The sequence below is a fragment of the Spermophilus citellus genome (genome assembly GCF_964194105.1).
Source record: "Spermophilus citellus genome assembly, chromosome: 3".
NCBI classification, from domain to species: Eukaryota; Metazoa; Chordata; class Mammalia; order Rodentia; family Sciuridae; genus Spermophilus; species Spermophilus citellus.
The window spans coordinates 99,611,723-99,623,395 of NC_138184.1; positions in this window are offsets into that span (position 1 = coordinate 99,611,723).

Sequence of the window (11,673 nt, forward strand, 5' to 3'; positions counted from 1 at the left end):
TGGCTGTTTCCATAGGTGATGTGCACGTCTGCTTTCTTATAGGTTTTCTTTAACTTTTTAACTTAACAACAATCTTTAACTTAATTCTGTAATCGCAAAATCCCTGAAACAATCAGAATCAGACTCCTTAGCTTTCTTAATATGTTAAAATAGACAGCTTATTGAAATGGTATCCATGTCCTCACTTGACATTAATTTGAATATTAACACATTTCCGTCTTGCCATAAGAGCGTCTGGTGCTTCATGATTCTGGCTGACCCAGTTTGTGTGTGTGAATTCATTAGCATGCGGTCCACAGTTCTTTCAGGCTCTCAACGCTGTTTGAATCGTGATACTTTGTGTTTCTGCCTATTTTTTTTAACACACTGGTTGGTCTTTTCCTTGTATAGCAGAGAACTCAGAAGTGAGCTCTTCCAGTGCAGAGTGGAGTCCTCAGAAATAGCCCTCCTCCTTCAACATTTAAAAAAGCCCCTTGGGCTCCATCTAGTCATTCACGTTAGAAGAAAATACACCCAGTTCTGCTGCTCTGCGCAGCAGTGGAGTTGAAGTTTGCTTCCATCTCGAGGACTTCAAGGTAGGCAGAAAAGCCTTGAAGGTTTCTCCTTCCATAGAAGAGATCTAAGAGGGGTTAATTTCTACCCATAGTCTAACGTTAGGGCTGATGACTTAGGAAGGTGACTGCTGCTTAAGCTATAGTATTAAGGCGAGATTGCAATAAATCACCAAGTCCATCTTAAAGCAGGAGATGGAAACTTTATCCACCAGCCAGTGGTCTGGATCCACCAGCTGGTGGGCCAAGGGGCAGGCTGCAAGTCTGCACCCTTCGACCCCCTCCTGGGGTTTCAGTACACCAATTACAGTCCAAACCCACATTAATCATAAGTGGCTGCTGCTATGATTCAAAAATGTAAACAAACATCATGAGATCTAAAATCACAGCAGAAAAAGGAGTGGCCAAAACATCTTAGTTAATTACAAGTTACAGAATGGTTACTAACGTCTGGACAGTCCATCTCTAGACAAGTGCATTGTCCAGGAAAAATGGGATCCAAAGAGAGAACACTTTTACATTGTATAAGAATTGCCATTTTGTGTTGCCAAACCTGCTGAGCTAAGCTACTGTGGGTGGGCACAGAGGCGGGGCTTCCCATGGGAGAAGCATTTCTTACCTGATGTGGAGTCTCAGGGTAAGATGGGTAAGATGGAATCTGTTTGGTCATTGCCCGTACAGCCTGGCCCATAACAATAGGTTGTCTTGGTACAGAAAAAAAAATGATCTTTCACAATCAATATTGAAGAATAATTTTACTTGGAAACCCCAATTGAGCATGACATGTTTCTTGGTTGTTATGACTTAACTTTGTCATGGGACAAAGGTGAACTAACTCACCAGCTTCCTGGAGTCTCCATGCAGTCGCTGTATCACTGCTGGACTTCCACAAATGGAAGGGCATGAAAGGGAGCCAGGTTCCAAAAGGTCTGAACCAGACTGCACAAGGCCCTCTGCAGAGGCACAGAGGCCCCTCCACCCGTGGTTAACTAGTTGTTCTTGGCGCCATGGAATTTACAGTTAGCCTGAGGTGTCCCCTAAAGCTCCTGTGTTAAAGTCAGAAGTGACATTGGTGAGTAACAGAAGTGCGCAGTGGGATCCTGAGATTGAGGAGAAGGTTCTACACACTGGGTTTACTGTGCTGGGACTTCCTTTCAAAAAAACAATTTACCTGCAGCCCTACCCATCCTAAGTCAATAGGATACACTAAATTCCTCAGCAAAAACATATTATCTGCAGAAGAAAGCAGGCCTGACAGGAGCTTTGGCATGTGCCTCTCATCCCATTGACTCAGGAGGCTGAGCCAGGAGGATTACAAGTTCAAGACCAGCCTCAGCAACTTAGTGAGGCCTAATTAATTTCAATGAGACCCTGTCTCAATATAAAAAATAAAAAGGGCTGGGGATGAGGCTCAGTCGAACAATTTTTAGACTCGTTACTCAGAAGAGCAGGTTCAGTCCTCAGTGCCAAAAAAAAAAAAAAAAATTCCTAAAAGAAATTGAGGCCTGAAAAGCTCCTCCCTGCCATTAAGAGGAACGTAAGTTGCCCCAAGGGCGTGAATATTTTGTGACCTTTACTTAGAGCAGATTCCAGAATTCAGGCAGATTATAATAATTAGAACCAGTCAGTGTGGGTCACAGTGACCCTGAGTTGCCTGGTCCTCAGCATGTCAAATCCCCCCTTGTGGGGTACGGCCATGTGCAGTGGGGACTTGAAAGTCTGAGACAGTTGTCAGTCAGAAGTCAAGAGGTGGACCTGAGCAGGACTCTCCAGAAACTTCCCTGGGCCCTAATAAACCTGAAGAAGAGGTTTCCCTTTCATCTCCAAGAGGACACACTGTCTCCCTTGAGACTGTCCCTTTTCCTCTCCCACCTAATTCTCAGGCCCGCAGCTCTGAGTGCCACAGCTAAGCTTTCCCAGTGAGCTCAGCAGAACTGGGGTCAGGACAGCCTCAGCAGCCGTGGCTTCACATTGGGCCCTTGCTCTGTAACAAAGTGATCTGTCTTGGAGAACTGTGGCCTTGTAGGTCCGTCCTCGTCTGAGTGGACTGACTGGGTGGCATCTGAGGGCAGGTGAGTGTGGCTGAGGAGGCGGGTCATGGGGACTGCTCTGGAACCATGGAGTAAGGCAGATGGACCTCCCTATGCAGTGAGCGCCCTCAGTCCTTCCTGGTTGGCTACAACAGAAAGGTGAAAGGAGTTCACACTGACTTTCTCTGACTGCCTGGGCTCTGACATCACCTCTTGCCCTTGGACTTAGGCTGATGCCGTTGGCACTTCTCTTTCTCAGGCCTTTACCCTGCACTGGAATTTACACCACCAGCTTCCCAGGTCTCCAGTTAAAGATTCTCAATAGTCACCATATGAGTAAATTCTTCATAATCTATCTATCTAAATGTATATAAATATATATATATATGCATATATATAAATATAAATAAATATATATATATATGCATATATATATATACATATATATGTATATATGTGTGTGGGTAGGTATGTGTCTATTTATAATTGTTGATACCCAGGCTGTCCCCAACTTACAATGGCTCAATATTTCGACTTTATGATGGTATAAAAGGAATATGCATTCAGTAGGAGCTGTACTTCAGGTTGTGAATTTTGGTCTTTCCCAGGCTGGCAGTAGTATCTCAGTGCTGGGCAGCTGTGTAGAGCTCCACACAATCATGAGAGTCCACAGCAGTCTCCATAGAGCATCGTGTTACCAGCTATGGAGATCCCTACGTCAGATGTAGCAAGCACATCTCAACTTAGGTTACTTTTATGTCCATATTTTGTGGATGTAATTGCATTATAAATTGAAGGGCATCTTTATTTATCTATTTATTTTTCTCTAATATACCTTGTTTTCATAATAGTCCTCCTCAGTGTCCATAGGGAACTGGTTCCTGGACCTCCACGGATACCCAAATCTACAAATTCTCCCATCCTTATATCAGACATTTTCGTGTTTGCACATAACCCGTGAGCATCCTCCCACATACTTTAAATCATTTCTATATTACTTACACTACCTACAAGATGCAGAAGCTGTATAAATCCTTGTTATGCTATATGTTAGGGGATCAGGACAAGAAGGGAAAAAAAACTATGTTCAGTATGGAAATGGGATTTTATTGGTTTTTTGATTTATTTGCTTTTGCTTTTCTTAAAAAAAAATACTTTGGATCCACTAGTTGTTCACATCCACAGACAGGAACCTGAAGAGCTGAGGTCCAAGTGTGCTTCACCGTCTCCTGTGCAGCCTGGTAGATGCCTCACTTCAGAAGACAACAGCTCTTGCCTCCTTCCCTGTGTGCTGCATTAATATGGCGTTTTCTTCTCAGCAATCAGCCTGGTGCTCAGAGGGAAACCTCCAGGTCTGCGGATCATCAGGTTCTGAGCATGTGAACACTCTGCTGAAGAACCCCAGATTGCAGACCCAGGGGCCAGTGTCAACAGAGAGGATCTAATTAACGAGCCACATTGTCAACACTTTAATGTCCACGTTGGTGGCACAGTACACTGTGATGACCTGGGCAATGGGTGGGGTCCTGTTCTTCTATGACCTCTCGGGCCCCATCCTGGGCTCCTCCAGGACTCTGTGGTGCTCATCAGCGTCCTTCAGAAGGTCCTCTTTTCAAAAGTGCAGCGACTGTTCCCCTCCCAGGGAGGGTTCTATAGGATGAATGTCACTGCAAGGCCCACATAAGGAGAGGCTGCACACAGTGGAGATTTGGACATTACTCAGGGAGGAAGCATCAACAATGCCCATATCCATGTCAGTAATGTGAAAAGCCCATCTTTTGTGTGGCCCAGGATTGTAATCCTTTGGGGTGACAGAGAAAGACATTTTTAAGAATCCACAAGTTGGGGGAAAAAAAAAAGATTCAACAGTCGGGCTGTTGAGCCTAATGCAGTAAAATCAGACGGAGAGAAAACAAAATTGAGGAAGCAGGTCCGAATAGAACGTCTTTGCAGTGTGAGAAGGCGGAAGATGTGGCTGAGCCGCTGCAGGTGAGCGCGTATGGAACTGGGCAGCTGAGGAGTGCACGGCATCTGACGGTCCCTGTTGATGGGGTTTACCAGATGCACACTTGTCTTGGGACTTCAGTGAATAGAGGTGATTTCACATTAAGGTAGGTAGGTAGACAGGAGATGGCTTTCTCTGTACAGAGCAATGTGTATGGGGCTTTGGGAGCTATTATGAAGTATCTATGGCTTCTTCCTAACCCATCTATAATCTAACTCATGATTTCAATAGGCTAGTATTTATTGAGCATTTATTATGTGCCAGGCACTATTATAACCATACTGACTGAATTAAACCATCTAACAAGCTATTAAAAGACCTAATGCTACTTATCACACTGTTTATGGTTGAAGGAATAGAGCCACCAAGAGGCTAAGTAACTTACCAATATCATACAGCCTGCATTGCGGGCTCCAGAGCCAACATTCTTGATTACTAGGTATTAATGAAGTGCCGCTCAGTGTGACCTTATAGAGCACAGGCCTTGTTCTTATGAAATAGGAACCCAGTGTCTGATTCCAAAGGAGCTCACAGCAAAATGCTTGTCTTTCCCCAGCTGGGCATTCAGAAGCAGGTGATTGATGGCTTCCTTGTCTTTACAGGAAGAAGAAGCAGGAGCCTGACTTCCATAGTGTGATGACAATGTGATATAGGAACATGGACTTTCTTTTTTTTATTGTTGGTCGTTCAAAACATTACATAGTTCTTAATATATCATATTTCACAGTTTGATTCAAGTGGGTTATGAACTCCCATTTTTACCCCGTATACAGATTGCTGTATCACATCAGTTACACTTCCATTGATTTACATATTGCCATTTTAGTGTCTGATGTATTCTGCTGTCTATCCTATTCTCTATTATCCCCCTTCCGCTCCCCTCCCCTCCCCTTTTCTCTCTCTACCCCCTCTACTGTAAATCATTTCTTCCACTTGTATTATTCTTCTCTTACCCCTCCTTTCCTCTTATATGTAATTTTGTATAACCCTGAGGATCACCTTCCATTTCCATGCGATTTCCCTTCTCACTCCCTTTCCCTCCCACCTCTCATCCCTGTTTAATGTTAATCTTCTTCTCAAGCTCTTCGTCCCTACCCTGTCCTTGGTTACTCCCCTTATATCAAAGAAGTCATTTGGCGTTTGTTTTTTAAGGATTGGCTAGCTTCACTTAGCATAATCTGCTCTAATGGCATCCATTTCCCTCCAAATTCTATGATTTTGTCATTTTTTAATGCAGAGTAATACTCCATTGTGTATAAATGCCACATTTTTTATCCATTCATCTATTGAAGGGCATCTAGGTTGGTTCCACAATCTTGCTATCGTGAATTGTGCTGCTATGAATATCAATGTAGCAGTGTCCCTGTAGCATGCTCTTATTAGGTCTTTAGGGAATAGACCGAGAAGGGGAATAGCTGGGTCAAATGGTGGTTCCATTCCCAGCTTTCCATGAAATCTCCATACTGCTTTCCAAATTGGCTGCACCAATTTGCAGTCCCACCAACAATGAACAAGTGTACCCTTTTCCCCGCATCCTCTCCAGCACTTGTTGTTGTTGGACTTCATAATGGCTGCCAATCTTACTGGAGTGAGATGGTATCTTAGGGTGGTTTTGATTTGCATTTCTCTGACTGCTAGCGATGGTGAGCATTTTTTCATGTACTTATTGATTGATTGTATGTCCTCCTCTGAGAAGTGTCCGTTCAGGTCCTTGGCCCATTTGATAATTGGGTTATTTGTTATCTTATTGTCTAATTTTTTGAGTTCTTTGTATACTCTGGATCTTAGGGCTCTATCTGAAGTTGTGGAGTAAAGATTAGTTCCCAGGATGTAGGCTCCCTGTTTATCTCTCTTATTGTTTCTTTTGCTGAGAAAAAACTTTTTAGTTTGAGTAAGTCCCATTTGTTGATTCTAGTTGTTAACTCTTGCGCTCTGGGTGTCCTATTGAGGAATTTGGAGCCTGACCCCACAGTATGTAGATCATAGCCAACTTTTTCTTCTATCAGACGCCGTGTTTCTGATTTAATATCAAGCTCCTTGATCCATTTTGAGTTAACTTTTGTGCATGGCGAGAGAAAGGGATTCAGTTTCATTTTGATGCAAATGGATTTCCAGTTTTCCCAGCACCATTTGTTGAGGATGCTATCCTTCCTCCATTGCATGCTTTTAGTCCCTTTATCAAATATAAGATAGTTGTAGTTTTGTGGATTGGTTACTTTGTCCTCTATTCTGTACCATTGGTCCACCCGCCTGTTTTGGTACCAGTACCATGCTGTTTTTGTTACTATTGCTCTGTAGTATAGTTTGAAGTCTGGTATCGCTATACCGCCTGATTCACACTTCCTGCTTAGCATTGTTTTTGCTATTCTGGGTCTTTTATTATTCCATATGAATTTCATGATTGTTTTATCTATTTCTACAAGAAATGCTGTTGGGATTTTGATTGGCATTGCATTGAACTTATAGAGAACTTTTGGTAATATCACCATTTTGATGATGGTAGTTCTGCCTATCCATGAACAGGGTATATTTTTCCATCTTCTGAGGTCTTCTTCTATATCTCTCTTTAGGAGGAACATGGACTTTCTGACCAAGAGGAGGGCTCATGTCTATGTGTATTAGCAATCGTATTGTTTATCAGCAAATCATGGCGTTCAGTGTCTCAGAACCCTATCATCCCTCATTAGCAGGGGATGCTCTCTTTCATTCTAATGGAGTGAGAGAAGTCCACTCCTGCTCACCTTGGTGATGATGTCTGCCAGTTTATTTTTGCAGTAACTCACTTTCTCAGCCTTGGCGATCAGCTGGATGAGGCACTAATGAGGTGCTCAAGGGCCCATAATGAGCATTGGTGTCTTCAGGCCATCCAGCCCCAGGATAGCTGCTTGTTTCCAGCTCCGTCTATGACAGGTGAGGGGAGGAAGGTGTCTTCTGATGGATGTGCTGTCAGAGGACATCTGAAGGAGACTTCATGTGGCCTTTGGAAAAGCATCACTGGCTTTGAGATAGCAGTGGATTTCCTGGGTTAACCTAGCGGCTTTAAGAAAGAGACTTGGTACCAAGTTGTTTTTTAAGGGTTGAATTTATAGAGAAGATCTGCTAGAGAGCCGGAGCTGAGCCAGTGTTGGAATCCAACTCCACCTGACTCCCAAATCTTCCAAGATGAATGGCACCATCCACTAGCACCCGTATGCTCACAGATGGATCCTGTAGGGATTGGGAATGCATGCCTTCACCTCTGATGGTGTTTAATTGAGTATGCATAGATTATGTTCTAAGTGCCACGTGAGGTGGCAGTTGATGGACAAGGTCCTGGTCTCCTAGACCTGCCATTTTTAGGATAAGGAGAGATCAGCAGAGTAATCAATGAGCACACCTACCAGGGTGACAGAAGCAGTGCCTGGCAGAGTCCACCAAAGCCTGTGGGCTAGAACTGGGCGAGAAGAGGCAGATCTCGGGGAAGGAAGCCTGAGCACCCCGGGCCCCTGAGCACTGCCATTTTGGCTGGGAGGATGTCCTCCACACAGGTCGTCAGTGCATGTTTTCTAAGAATGTTCAGGTCACTCGACAGATGCTTTGGAGGGTATTGGCAGGCTCCCCAGAAGGTCCAGATGTCTCTCTGAATTGCTATCGTATCATTGTGGTGATTGTTATTGTTAAATAACTAGAAGGTAATTTAAGAATTACCTTCAAGTGAAGCAGACAAATACCATTCCTGTATGGTACAAATAAAAAGAGAAATAAATGAGAAGGTAGACTTCATTCTGTACAACTTCCTGGCTGTATCACAGGAGACATGCACACACACCTGCTCTGGTAACTAGAGTTTAATAAACTGAGCAGGAGTGGGGTGGCCAGGAGTGATGGAGAGGAGGAGGGGCCTTCAGCTCAACTGACTTTCTGTCACACCAGGAAATGAGTCTTTGTTCTAGAAACTTGCTCAGAGTTGGAAAAGGACTTTCCCCATCCACCTACATGCTGCTCCTATGCAAATACGCACACCCACCAGAGGCTCCTGCTTCTTGGGCCACACCCAGGAGACAAGCCCTGAGCAGTCCTCTGTCCCCAGCTCTCTGTCATCGCAGAAAACGTGTCTGCACTCTGCCTCTTGGATGTGAACTTCAGCCTATAAATTCACAAGCTGCTATGACTGGAAGACTTCCTTGACCCTAGACTGAAATAAACCCTTCAGACAGTGGTGTGATGGACCCATAATTTAAAATCTCCTGAGCACAATATGATTATAGGGAGACCTGATGTTGTAGGTCAAGGTTCTGTCTCAGACCTTGCTATCTGGGTATCTCAGGCCCCTGATAGCCATTCCTGGTAGCTCCTGTATCTGCACTGATAACCTCTCTTCAGATGCCTGGATAAACTTCTTGGCAAGCGTCACTAAGCTTAGTATACCTCCAGCTGCCACCAGCCCTGAGGCCAAGGGTACTGTCTGCTCCCATCTGTAACCTGGAGAAGAGCTCTCCCTGTCTTGCCCTAGCTGCCTACCTGACCCCCTTTCAATGTCATTAGCAAGTATCTTCATTGACTTTCTTTTATCACAGACTGCGGAAGTTTCCCTGGGGGAAAATGTCATGACTTGAACCCATGGTAACTCAAATCATGTTCTGGGTCATGGTTATTCAACACTTGGCTCAGAATAAACCATTTCCTTACTTCCTTTCAGGCAGATCATTCTACTTTGACATTTCCTTATGGCAAGAACCCCGTTCAGTATTTTCCCTTGTATCTCACTTGACCCTTCAAATCCATCCATCTATGGGTCAGACTCTAACATCATTCACATTTCCCAGGCAGAGAGATGACTGAGCCAAGTAATTCTGGATAGTTCCAGAGGTTGCAGATCTGAAAGTTAGTCACATTGGCCTCATGTTAAGTTGTCTGCAGCCCGCTCCTTCCCTGGGCTGTTTGGGGAACATAGTTCCTCATCTTTCCTTGCTTTGGTAGCAGCCCAGATTTCCTGGCTCATGAGGCCTTTCCCCACCTCTATAGCAGCACAGCCGGGGGCTTCTTGCTCCTGCCAATGGCCCTCTGCTTGTCTATCTTCCACCTCTTTAGCCCACCTGAAAGACACCTGTGACTGCACTGAGCCCACCTGAAAAAGGCAGGATCAGTGTCTGCTGATGAGGAACCTCAGTCTAGTCTGCAGTCTCAACTCCCCAGGGCCTGGAAACAGCATTCACATCTCCTAGAGATTAGGACAGGAGGGAAAAACCTCTGGGTGGGGGCCGGAGGGCATTATTCCGCATGTCACAAGGAGATGAAGTCTTTGGAATTCCAGGCGCAAGCAGAGTGAAAGAAGGATCAGATTCTGCTAAAGTTGGAAAAAGTGCACAAATGCCCCTAGGCTTCCAGCCTATTGGAAGGGTGCCCACCAGTTGCATCCCAAGCCCACGGGTACTACAGACGCACACCACAAAGAGCAAGCCTGGCTCTGTCAAATGTCAGCAATGGCTGAGTCTTGAGCCAGGCCAAAGTGAGCTTCCTGCATTCTCCCTAAATACACGTTGCTCTCACCTTTGTAAAAACAATCTCCCTGTTGAAAAGAATAGTCTCCTAACAGAATCCATGAACACCCAGGCACTGTTCTGAGGGGCTGGCCTGCCACGTTGCTGCTCCATGGCTACCTGAAGTGTGCCCTTCAGGTGTCTGCTCTGCAGCTTCTTTCAATGCCCCTGTGCCATTCTATTCTGTGCCAGTGCGATGGTCAAGAGAGGTTTGACATTTCCGTAGAAGAGGCCAGTAGCACCTTACAACAGTGTGTAAAAGGAGCCCAGGGATAACTGAACCAGCTCAGCCCTGGCCCCTACCCAGTGGTGAGGAGAAAAGTTGCTTTATTCAAATCACTTTGGAAATTTTCCCCCGGTACAGTGAATGGACCTTGCATGCTGGCATCTGAGCAGCCTGATGAGGGCTCATGTCCTACGATGACATTGTACTCACTGGCTTGCTCATCCTCCAGGACATCCAGTGCTGGGCCATAGCCTGGTGACTTGAACACTCATTGATCAACTGAATGTACAGAGTTTTTTGTCCTCTATGGCAGTCCTGTGAAGCTGGTGGAATGAGCACTATTTGTATCTTAAGAGGACTTTGTGGCTGAGTGGGTGACTGTGCAGGCCCCATAGTTAGTGACCGGGCCTGGAACCAGGGCCCCCATGCTGAATGCAGAGGCTGAGGTGGCTGCAGCAGTTGACTCTGGAGCCATGTGGCTGAGTACAGACCTCCCAGTACACACTTCATCTGTGTTGAGTCGTTCACCCTTGGTGTTCATCAGTGTCCTTGCCTGTCACCTGAGGGTGGTGATGTCACCTGCCCCCTCTGTGTGAGGATTAATGAGCTAACATATATAGACACAGAGAACCATGCAACAACCCAATCAATCAATGGGCAAGGGAATGGTCTTTGGACTAATAGGTGGAATCCCAATACTCTCAATTAAATAGCACCAAGTCTGCTTCTCTGATTGGTGTTTCCTGTTCTGTCCCTACGGAACAGACACTTCTCAGAAGAAGATATACAAGTGATCAACAAATATGAAAAAGTGTTCAACATCTCTAGTAATTAGAGAAATGCAAATGAAGACTACTCTAAGATTTCATCTCACCCCAGTCAAAAGGGCACTTATCAAGAATACAAGCAATAATAAGTGTTGGCAAGGATGTGGGGAAATGGGTACACTCATCATTGCTGGTGGCACTGCAAATTGGTGCAACCACTTTGGAAAGCAGTATGGAGATTCCTCAGAAAACTTGGAATGAAACCACCGTTTGACCCAGTTAACCCACTTGTGCATCTATACTTAAAATCAGTACACTATAGTGACATAGTCACACCAATGTTTATAGCAGCTTGAATTCACAATAGCTAAACTGTGGAACCAACCTAGATGCCCATCAATAGATGAATGGACAAACTGTCTTTGGAATGGAATATTACTCGGCATTAAAAGAGAATGAAATTATAGCATTTTCAGGTAAATGGATGGAGTTGGAGATTATCATGCTAAGCAAAATAAGCCAATCTTAAAAAAAACCAAAGGCCAAATATTTTCTCGGATAAGTGGATACTGATC